Here is a 10,533-nt window from a genome sequence, read left to right as displayed (position 1 = left end):
GAAAACATGGTAAATAAAGAGAACTGTGGGTTCAAAAACCTATGCCCTTTCCACCTAAGTTAACTAAAAAGAAAGATGATGAAGAATTTGAACGCTTTGCTGACATGCTGAGGCCAGTCTATTTGCGTACTCGCTTGTTATGCAAAATACATGAAAGACATCATCACCAATAAGAGAAAAATACCGGAAGCTGAAATCTCCACCATGCTTGCTAATTATACTTTTAAAGATGGAGTACCTAAAAAGCTTGGATATCCAGGAATACCAACTATACCTTGCTCTATCAAAAGAAATTATGTGAAAACTGCTTTATGTGATTTAGGAGCTGGTGTTAGTGTTATGCCTTTCTCTTTATATAAAAGACTTGATTTGAATAAGCTCACACCTACTGAAATATCTTTGCAAATGGCTGACAAATCAACTGCCATACATATCGGTATTTGTGAGGATGTGCCCGTTGTTGTTGTTGCTAATGTTACTATTTTGACTGACTTTGTTATACTTGAGATGCCCGAGGACGACAACATGTCGATTATCCTTGGTAGACCCTTCTTGAATACTGCAGGGGCTGTTATTGATTGCAATAAAAGCAAGGTCACTTTCATATCAATGGTAATGAGCATATGGTGCACTTTCTGAAGAAACAATTCCAAGTGAATGGTATTAATGTTATTGAAAAATCTCTGACAATCACTATTGGAAGTTTTCAACTACCTCTACCTGCTGTTAAAAAGAAATATGAAATGCTTATTGTTGGGGACATGCATATCCCCGTTGAGGTAACTTAGTGATTTACGGAAGTTCTTCGATTTCATGCTAATCGAAAGTGGTTGTTAATAAGACTTGATCAACCTTATTAATGGATCATTTTTGAGAGGTATGAAGTTGATGAATTTAGTAAGCACTACCTTCTGTCCCTATCTTTTGTTATCTGTTTTTATTAGTTAAATAAAATAAAATGCCATGTTTTGTCTGTTTCTGAATTATCCGTGCAATAAAAAATGACCCAAAAATAAAAGTTCTCATAATGCTATGAAAATTTAATACGATTTTTTCTGAATATTTAAGAATTTTTGGTGCAAATAATATCAGAGGGAGGCGTGCCCTGGTGGGTTGTGGTCCCCACGTGCCCCCTAACTTATCTCTTCATCCCACATCATCACCTACCTCCAGAGAAAAATCACCCTTGCTCTATCTCTCGTGTTCTTGCTCTCAAACTCGTGGACTTTGATCTCTTTGCTCGAAGCTCCGTTTCAGAAACTGTTTCGGGGGATTGTTGCTTGGTATGTGACTCCATCGTTTGCCCAATTAGTTTTTGTTTTAGTGGTTTATATTTTGAATAATTAGCCTCTTGGTGCTGTTGTAGATGAGCTTGCATGTTGAATTCTTAGAGTTCTAAGTAGTTCGAATTCTTGCTATGGCCTCTATGCATCCTTATGAGTAGTTGCTATCAATCTTGTAAAGTTTTGTTGAGAAAATTTTGTGGACTAAGAATTTCAGAATTTTGTTCATAGGAAAAAGATGAATATCTTTAGGAAGTTTACTTCCAAGAAGAACTCCAAGGGAGTGATTGGGGAGTCGTCTGACAGTGATCTCCATACCCGGACATTGGTGGAAGTATGGCCGTGCGAATGGCTGCATACCCCGTTCATGGAAGGGGCTGGAGTCCTTCAAGAGTTTACACAATATGCTACTAATGCCAGCCTCATCGACTTCATGGTAGCTAAATGTGAACAGTATCATCTCCTCACAAACTCCTTTGTGCGAAATTTTACTTTCCTTCCTAGGAATAATCCTCCTGAGGTGCAGTTTAATTTATACGCTGAGCCCCGTGAGATACCGCTTACTGAGTTCTGTGAAATATGCTTGCTTCCTTCTGATGGCGGTTTGGTAGAGCCTAGGCCTGCAGAATTTGAGGCCATTTATCGTACCTTGACAGTGGGAGATGAGAGAGGGGTGTCGGGTATCACTGCCGCTGGCTTGCATTTTCCTGTTGTTCATTATTTCAATCTTTTTATTGCAAAATGGTTGCTTGCTAGAGAGAAGGTGGGTGCACTCAGTGCCCCAAACCTTGCTGTTTTACGTCGTGCACTTGAGGGCGACAACACTTATAGCTTGGGAGCTATTGTGGCACGCTGGCACTGGGCACTGGATCAATAGGTTAGTCCAATAAATCATATAAAAAGTTGCCAAAAATAAATGAAAGTTCTATAATATTGGCATGAAACAATCAAAAATTATAGATATGATGGAGACGTATCAATTACCCTAACATCCCTATTCCGTATAACCTAGTTTTCAGCGTGAACACTCGTGATATTATTTCGTTGCCTGCTCCTGCTTTGTTTGATCCTGTTGCCATGGGCGGATACAGGATTACGCCTGCGGATATCATCGCCTACCGGAACAACCAGGCTGCAGCAGAGGAGGAGCCTCAATAGTGGGATCCGTGGATGCCCGCTCCTCAGCACCCCGACTATTATCCAGGCTATTGACCGATTACCAAGTTAGGCCAAAAGCCTAAGCTTGGGGGAGTATGTATTCCCACCGACATTACATTCTTGTTTACACATTTCATTCCAGTTGTTGGTGTCCACACTTTTTCTTTGTATCATCCATGTTAAACTTATTTTCTCGCTTTCTTCTTGTGTGTTTGAAAAACTTTGAGAAAGTACAAAAATATTTCCTGCTTCTTTTTTATTTTTCTTTCTAGAGTAGTTAGCTATAGCACTAAAAAGAAAACCCAAAAAGATTTCCTTGTTCTTCTTTTGCTTGTTGGGATCTTTCCCGTGTAAATAGTTTTTCTCGTTTTTACTTTTCACTTTTATTTGCTTGTTCAAGAAAACCAAAAACTTCAAAAATATTTCAGTGTGTTTCTCTGAATTTATTTTCTTTTTATTCAAGTCGTACCGAGGAGGAGACCACGATGAAAATGTTGAGTGGTTCTCATATGCATACTTGTTGATTTAACAAAGAGCCCATATTACCTTGTCTTCTCCTGTTGAATAAAATGTTTGCAGATTTCAGCTTAGTCCACGGCACTCTTGCACTATTATTATTTTCACATCGTTCGGTCGTGCAAGTGAATGGCAATAATGACGACATTTGATGAACTGACTGTGGCAGAGAGAAACGGGTATGAACTCGACTTGTTCTATTTTTGTAAATATGTTTAACCTAGTATCCATGATTCAGCCCATTATGATTAAACATGTTTGCAATGACAATTAGAGATTATAGTTTCTCATGCCATGCATAAGTAGCTAGGAGTGGATAATGATTTGTCTTGGATACCAACATTGCGTTAAAATGATTGTGATGTAGTATGATGATATGGTATCCTTCTCTGAATGTTCGAGTGGCTTGACTTGGCATATGTTCATGCATGTAATTGAACCAAAACCAACATAGCCTCTATGTCGGTGTACAAAAGTAGGGGCTCTCCTTTTGACCCCTTTACTTGTGCACGGGCAGTCGGAGCCGCGCCCGCGGACACACTTAGCAGGGAAGAAGAGGGAAGCCAGAGCACAAGACAAACCAGAGCAACACCAAGACCCATAGACCACGAAGAGCAAGAAGGCGAGATGGACTCCCCCGGCAAGACCCTTGCCGGGACGGCCTCCGCGGCCCCTGCAAGAGCCTTGTTGGGGCAACTTGCCCGACGCCAGCAGAGTGTGCCGCCCTTGAGCCCACGGGTTCCAACTCCACCAACAAACCACATTGGGACCGAGGCTCGGGAGGCACCTCTGTGAAGGCATGCAGATCTTCGTCAAGATCATAAACACACAAGATCAGATGAGGACCAGAAGACGACGACCCTCGGCAGGATCCTAGCCAAGGAAATCCACGAGACCCCCGGCGAGCGCCTTGCTGGGGACGACCGCGACGCCACGGCAAGACCCTTGCCGCCCCCGGCAAGGCCCTTGCCAAGGGCATCAGCGGAACCACAGCCAGGCCCACGCCTGCCAAGACACCACCGACGTCCCCATATGCAGCTGCCAGCTCAACCAGCTGAGCAGGCACCTGCGTGGCGACAAGCAGCCTCTACACCGACCTAGCAAACACCTGCATGGTGGCATGCAGATCTTCATGAAGACTCCACCACCGCGCCAGCCCAGTAGCCAGCCGACGTGACGCCATGACGCCCCATCAGCCCGGACGCGTGTCGAAGCCAGGTGAGGCGACGAAAGCTGGGACGTGCTTCCTTGCCGTCCCCGATAAAGTGAGAGGGGCACGTCGGCAGCGCATTATATGCGTTTGTCCGACGGTGCCAGAGGATAGACTCATCCACAGTACACCTTTCCACCTCCTGTGTGCCACTGTGGCAGCCCCTTTTTCCTATAAAAGGAGGCTCGAGGCGACCAGGAGAAGGATTCGGATCTTTTTGGCAAGTTACGCCCGTAGCTAGCTCAAGAACACAAGAACACTCAAATACATCCACCAAAGCAGGACTAGAGTATTACGCATCTCCGCGGCCCGAACGTAGGTAAACGATCCGTGTGCTTCCTGTCAGACCCGCTCTTTTCACAACCCTGCGCCCGCTGCTACCTCTTGAGCACTGCGTTGGTTTCCCCTTGAAGAGGAAAGGGTGATGCAGCAAAGTAGCGTAAGTATTTCCCTCAGTTTTGAGAACCAAGGTATCAATCCAGTAGGAGGCTACGCACGAGTCCCTCGCACCTACACAAACAAATAAATCCTCGCAACCAACGCAATAAAGGGGTTGTCAATCCCTTCACGGTCACTTACGAGAGTGAGATCTGATAGATATGATAATATAATATTTTTGGTATTTTTATGATAAAGATGCAAAGTAAAATAAAAGGCAATAAAAATAACTAAGTGTTGGAAGATTAATATGATGGAAAATAGACCCGAGGGCCATAGGTTTCACTAGTGGCTTCTCTCAAGAGCATAAGTATTACGGTGGGTGAACAAATTACTGTTGAGCAATTGACAGAATTGAGCATAGTTATGAGAATATCTAGGTATGATCATGTATATAGGCATCACGTCCGAGACAAGTAGACCGACTCCTTCCTGCATCTACTACTATTACTCCACACATCGACCGCTATCCAGCATGCATCTAGAGTATTAAGTTCAAAAGAACAGAGTAACGCTTTAAGCAAGATGACATGATGTAGAGGGATAAACTCATGCAATATGATATAAACCCCATCTTGTTATCCTCGATGGCAACAATACAATATGTGCCTTGCTGCCCCTACTGTCACTGGGAAAGGACACCGCAAAATTGAACCCAAAGCTAAGCACTTCTCCCATTGCAAGAAAGATCAATCTAGTAGGCCAAACCAAACTGATAATTCAAAGAGACTTGCAAAGATAACCAATCATACATAAAAGAATTCAGAGAAGATTCAAATATTGTTCATAGATAAACTTGATCATAAACCCACAATTCATCGGTCTCAACAAACACACCGCAAAAGAAGATTACATTGAATAGATCTCCACGAAAGAGGGGGAGAACATTGTATTGAGATCCAAAAAGAGAGAAGAAGCCATCTAGCTAATAACTATGTACCCGAAGGTCTGAGGTAAACTACTCACACATCATCGGAGAGGCTATGGTGTTGATGTAGAAGCCCTCCGTGATCGATGCCCCCTCCGGCGGAGCTCCGGAAAAGGCCCCAAGATGGGATCTCATGGGTACAGAAGGTTGCGGCGGTGGAATTAGGTTTTTGGCTCCGTATCTGGTAGTTTGGGGGTACGTAGGTATATATAGGAGGAAGAAGTACGTCGGTGGAGCAATGTGGGGCCCATGAGGGTGGAGGGCGCGCCAGGGGGGTAGGCGCGCCCCCTACCTCGTGCCCTCCTGGTTGATGTCTTGACGTAGGGTCCAAGTCCTCTGGATCACGTTCGTTCCGAAAATCACGTTCCCGAAGGTTTCATTCCGTTTGGACTCCGTTTGATATTCTTTTTGTGCGAAACTCTGAAATAGGCAAAAAACAGCAATTCTGGGCTGGGCCTCCGGTTAATAGGTTAGTCCCAAAAATAATATAAAAGTGTATAATAAAGCCCATTAATGTCCAAAACAGAATATAATATAGCATGGAACAATCAAAAATTATAGATACATTGGAGACGTATCACCCGCCAACCGTAGAAGGGATCCCAGTGATTCCATAGGTGTCGATTTCCCCCGACACTCTATGATATTTATGTTCATGGTGTTCATATCCTACTCATGCTAGTGTCCAATGTTACTTATGCATAATGCATGTTCATGACCGTTGTTGCTCTCTAGTTGGCCGCTTCTCAACCTAATTGCTAGCCTTCGCCTGTACTAAGTGGGAATTCTGCTTGTACATCAAAAACCTTGAACCCAAGTTATTCCAGATGAGTCAACCATATCTACCTATATGCGGCATCACCCTGCCGTCTTAAGTAAATTTGCATGTTCCACCTCTAAAAACTTCAAATAAATATCCTTTTTGTGTGCCTGGATCGTTCATGGAACGACAGGAGGTGGTCAGTATCTTCCATGCTAAGCGGGTTATTCTCAGGTTTAGTGTTTATTCACTCACCATCACACGAGAAAAGGGCGGTAATAGGGATTCCCAGTCCCGAACTAAAAAAATTACAAATAATTAAACAAAACTCCCCCGGGACTATTGATGGTATGGACGGCACCCGTTGTTTCGGGCAAGCCGTGGAGTGTGATTGTTGGTGGAGGGGGAGTAAACATTTACTTTTATCTCTTGGGAACCTCCACTAGCGTGCTTAGCATGGAAGATATTGATAACTGATGGTCATGAAGTAAACAAGAAGGGTGCATTTCTCAAAATATCATTTACCTCTGTTTTAAAAATTTGAGCTCTGGCACCACTGCAAATGCTTCCCTCTGCGAAGGGACTATCTATTTACTTTTATGTTGTGTCATCACCCTCTAAAATAAGCGCCAGAACCTGAGAGCACTGCTGTCATGCTAATGCATTGTGTGTGGCTAATGTTGGGTGCATCATGATTGGATCTTTTCTACCATGAATTATAATGTTTAGTTGCTGCTTGAACTTTAGAGGTGCTCTGCATTTATGTTTTGCGGTCTCAGAAAGGGCTAGCGAGATACCACTATTGTCATATTATATCATGGTTGTTTTGATAACGTGTTGCTGTTTGAGATATCTTATTATTGCTCGTTAGCTGATTATGTCATTGATATGAATTAATATAATTTTTAAGAGTTATTGTCGGCATGGTTAGTTATAATGTTGGTTGAAAAGCTGGGTGTTGTTTAAGCTTATTTATGCAAACAAGAGCAAAAGAGTTCGTAAAAGTTTTTCTTTTTCACTTTCAGTTTATCAACTGAATTGCTTGAGGACAAGCAAAGGTTTAAGCTTGGAAGAGTTGATATGTCTCTAACGTATCTACTTTTCCTAACGCTTTTCCTCTTGTCTTGGATTCTAATTTGCATGATTTGAATGAAACTAACCCCGGACTGACGCTTTTTTTTCCAGCAGAACTATCATGGTATTGTTTTTGTGCAGAAATAAAATTTCTCGGAATGGAACGAAACTTTGCGAGAATTTTTTATACAATAAAAGAGAATTTCTGGAGCCAAGAGTCACCTGAGGGGGGCACAACCCACCAGGGCGCGCCTGCCCCCCCCCCCCCCCCGGCGCGCCCAGGTGGGTTGTCCTGATACGGACATCAGTGATGCTAGTGATGTCGAGGGATCAATACAGCGAAATATTTACGCTCCTAATTATTTTCAGTTGAGTGAACATGGCGCGCTGGACAAATCATTGAACAATCTTTCTTGTTTTGTTTTGAGCGCATGCAATTATGGCGTATTTCTTGATTTGGTCCCGGGAGATAAGAAACGTAGTGAGTTATATGCTAATGGAAAACTACAACGTGAGTACTACTTGCATGGATCTCATCGGCCCTTGAGCCGTGCATACTCAGGCCACAAGGTTGTACATATGGATGAGTCTACATGGGAATATTCTAATCAAAGATATAGAGGCGTTGTACGCTGGTTTAAAAGGAAATCAATGCAATTTAGATTTTTATATTTATTCTTGCCGGGTAAAGAGACGTATCAGGGAGGAACATGTAGAAGATGCAGCGCATGGAGTCTTCTTTCCTTAAAGGAAATTGGATGGGGTCCACCTGCCATGCAATCAGAGAAGACACACGAACCTACAACAGAATTAGTTTCCTTTTATGTTTAGCCGTGAGAGATATCAATTGATGAATAGTTCGGTTTGTTGCTCAAGTCAGATGGATTGGCTAATATATAAAGCCATGATGCGTTCATTATAAAGCTTAGGTTATTTTTTATGAAACAGACACGATGTGTTTTTCTGGGTAGACACCCGTATCAAGTTTTGGAGGGATCTTTTGAAAACCTCTGTGTTGCGATTTCTCTTCGTGGAAATTGTTTTGCGCGTGAGTACCTTCGTCGAGATTGGTTTTCTCGTGCTGGGCCGCAAGGTTCAAACCCTCTACTTCGTGTACATCACGTGCGCGGGCGAGAGGTTGCTACTGCTAGTGGTGGAGTGTCGTGAAAGATCAGGCAGCAACAACAGATCGGATCTCGCCACGAGGTTCGTTCTACATCAGGTGGTATGAGAGCAGAGGTTGTTCATGACACAATATTTTTCTTCGAGTTACTATTGAAGATTTTTTTATCATGAGAAAAGATTATAGCTCGCAAATGATGATGGCGGTGGAGAAGGATCCATTATGTGCTTTGCCGTGGTACCAATGCTTTACGCGTGTGCGTGTAGGGCCGGCGAGTTGTGCAACGTTGATGAATTGCTATTCCAATATGAATTTGGTGAGTCAGACTGTGGTTGATGCTTTGCACTTGCCGTTAACTGAACATCTAGAACCATATGAGCTTTGGTGGAAGGACAAGTTTGTCATGATCAAGCATCGTGTTGAGGTAAAATTTACTTTATCTGGATATGATGATCTGGTCGTGTGTGATGTGCTTCCTATGCACATGCATGCTTGCTCTCTACTACTAGGCAGACCATGGACAGATAAAAGACAATTGACATATCATTCGACCGAAGAATTTTCTTTTGTATGTGGAGGACAATACGTACCACTTGATTCATACACATTGGAGAAGTATATGGCCGATCGCAAGAAGCGGGATATTTCTCAAGCTACATCAGAAGTAAAGAAGAAGGTTGAGACTCCAGAATTTTTTTTTATCGCTGCTCAGTCTGCAAAAATAAATATTGTTGAAGAGACTGATTCGAAACCGAGGACGGTTTCGTTTCAAGGAGGAGAGGCTGATACAGACATCAGTGATGCTAGTGATGTCGAGGGATCAATACATCGAAATATTTACGCTCCTAATTATTTTCAGTTGAGTGAACATGGCGCGCTGGACAAATCATTGAACAATCTTTCTTGTTTTGTTCTGAGCGCATGCAATTATGGCGTATTTCTTGATTTGGTCCCGGGAGATAAGAAATGTAGTGAGTTATATGCTAATGGGAAGTCTGCAAAAATAAATATTGTTGAAGAGACTGATTCAAAACCGAGGACGGTTTCGTTTTAAGGAGGAGAGGCTGATACGGACATCAGTGATGCTAGTGATGTCGAGGGATTAATACATCAAAATATTTATGCTCCTAATTATTTTCAGTTGAGTGAACATGGCGCGCTGGACAAATCATTGAACAATCTTTCTTGTTTTGTTCTGAGCGCATGCAATTATGGCGTATTTCTTGATTTGGTCCCGGGAGATAAGAAATGTAGTGAGTTATATGCTAATGGAAAACTACAACGTGAGTACTACTTGCATGGATCTCATCGGCCCTTGAGCCGTGCATACTCAGGCCACAAGGTTGTATGTATGGATGAGTTTACATGGGAATATTCTAATCGGAGATATAGAGGCGTTGTACGCTGGTTTAAAAGGAAATCAAGTCGCACTCCCGCACACCCGGATGGACTCTCTGGACTGGCGACATGCCGTTCTCTAGCTCTCCTCTCTCTCTCCGCACGCTTGGTTCCTTCCTCCTCCATCCATAATCTTTTTCCCCCTGCTTCCTCTAGTAGTTTCCAGCGTTTTTCTTCTCCTCTGTTCTTCTTACCTCGGTTTCTCCGGTTGCTCTACTCGGCTTGAGATGGAAAGGCCAGATTTGGGGGGGCATCCAGGGAGGGAAACCTCTCTGGTTTCTCCGGAAGCTTTTAATCCAGATCCGGGGATTGAGATTAACATGCAGAGCTTGTCTATTCAGGATCCAGATGTTCTTCATATTCAAGCTCATCAAGAAATCCGAGATCAAGGACAGGATGCTAGATACAATATCCTCATGAAGCTGGCAGTTACTGGAGGTGCTCCCAGGATTTTATCTCTCAATACGGTGCAGCAATCCATGGCTAGGGCTTGGAGAGACAACTACCAGGGCTTATCTCAGCTTTCAAGGTACATATTTGTTGCTCATTTTCAGTCATTGGAAGCAGCCATGTTTGTGTTTACTCGTCAGCCTTGGAGTATGGGTTCAGATAACCTTTAGATTGAGCTCATGGATCCAAAGGACC

Source organism: Triticum aestivum, chromosome 6D, assembly GCF_018294505.1.
Source record: "Triticum aestivum cultivar Chinese Spring chromosome 6D, IWGSC CS RefSeq v2.1, whole genome shotgun sequence".
NCBI classification, from domain to species: domain Eukaryota; kingdom Viridiplantae; phylum Streptophyta; class Magnoliopsida; order Poales; family Poaceae; genus Triticum; species Triticum aestivum.
Note: the sequence above shows the minus strand (reverse complement) of the source record.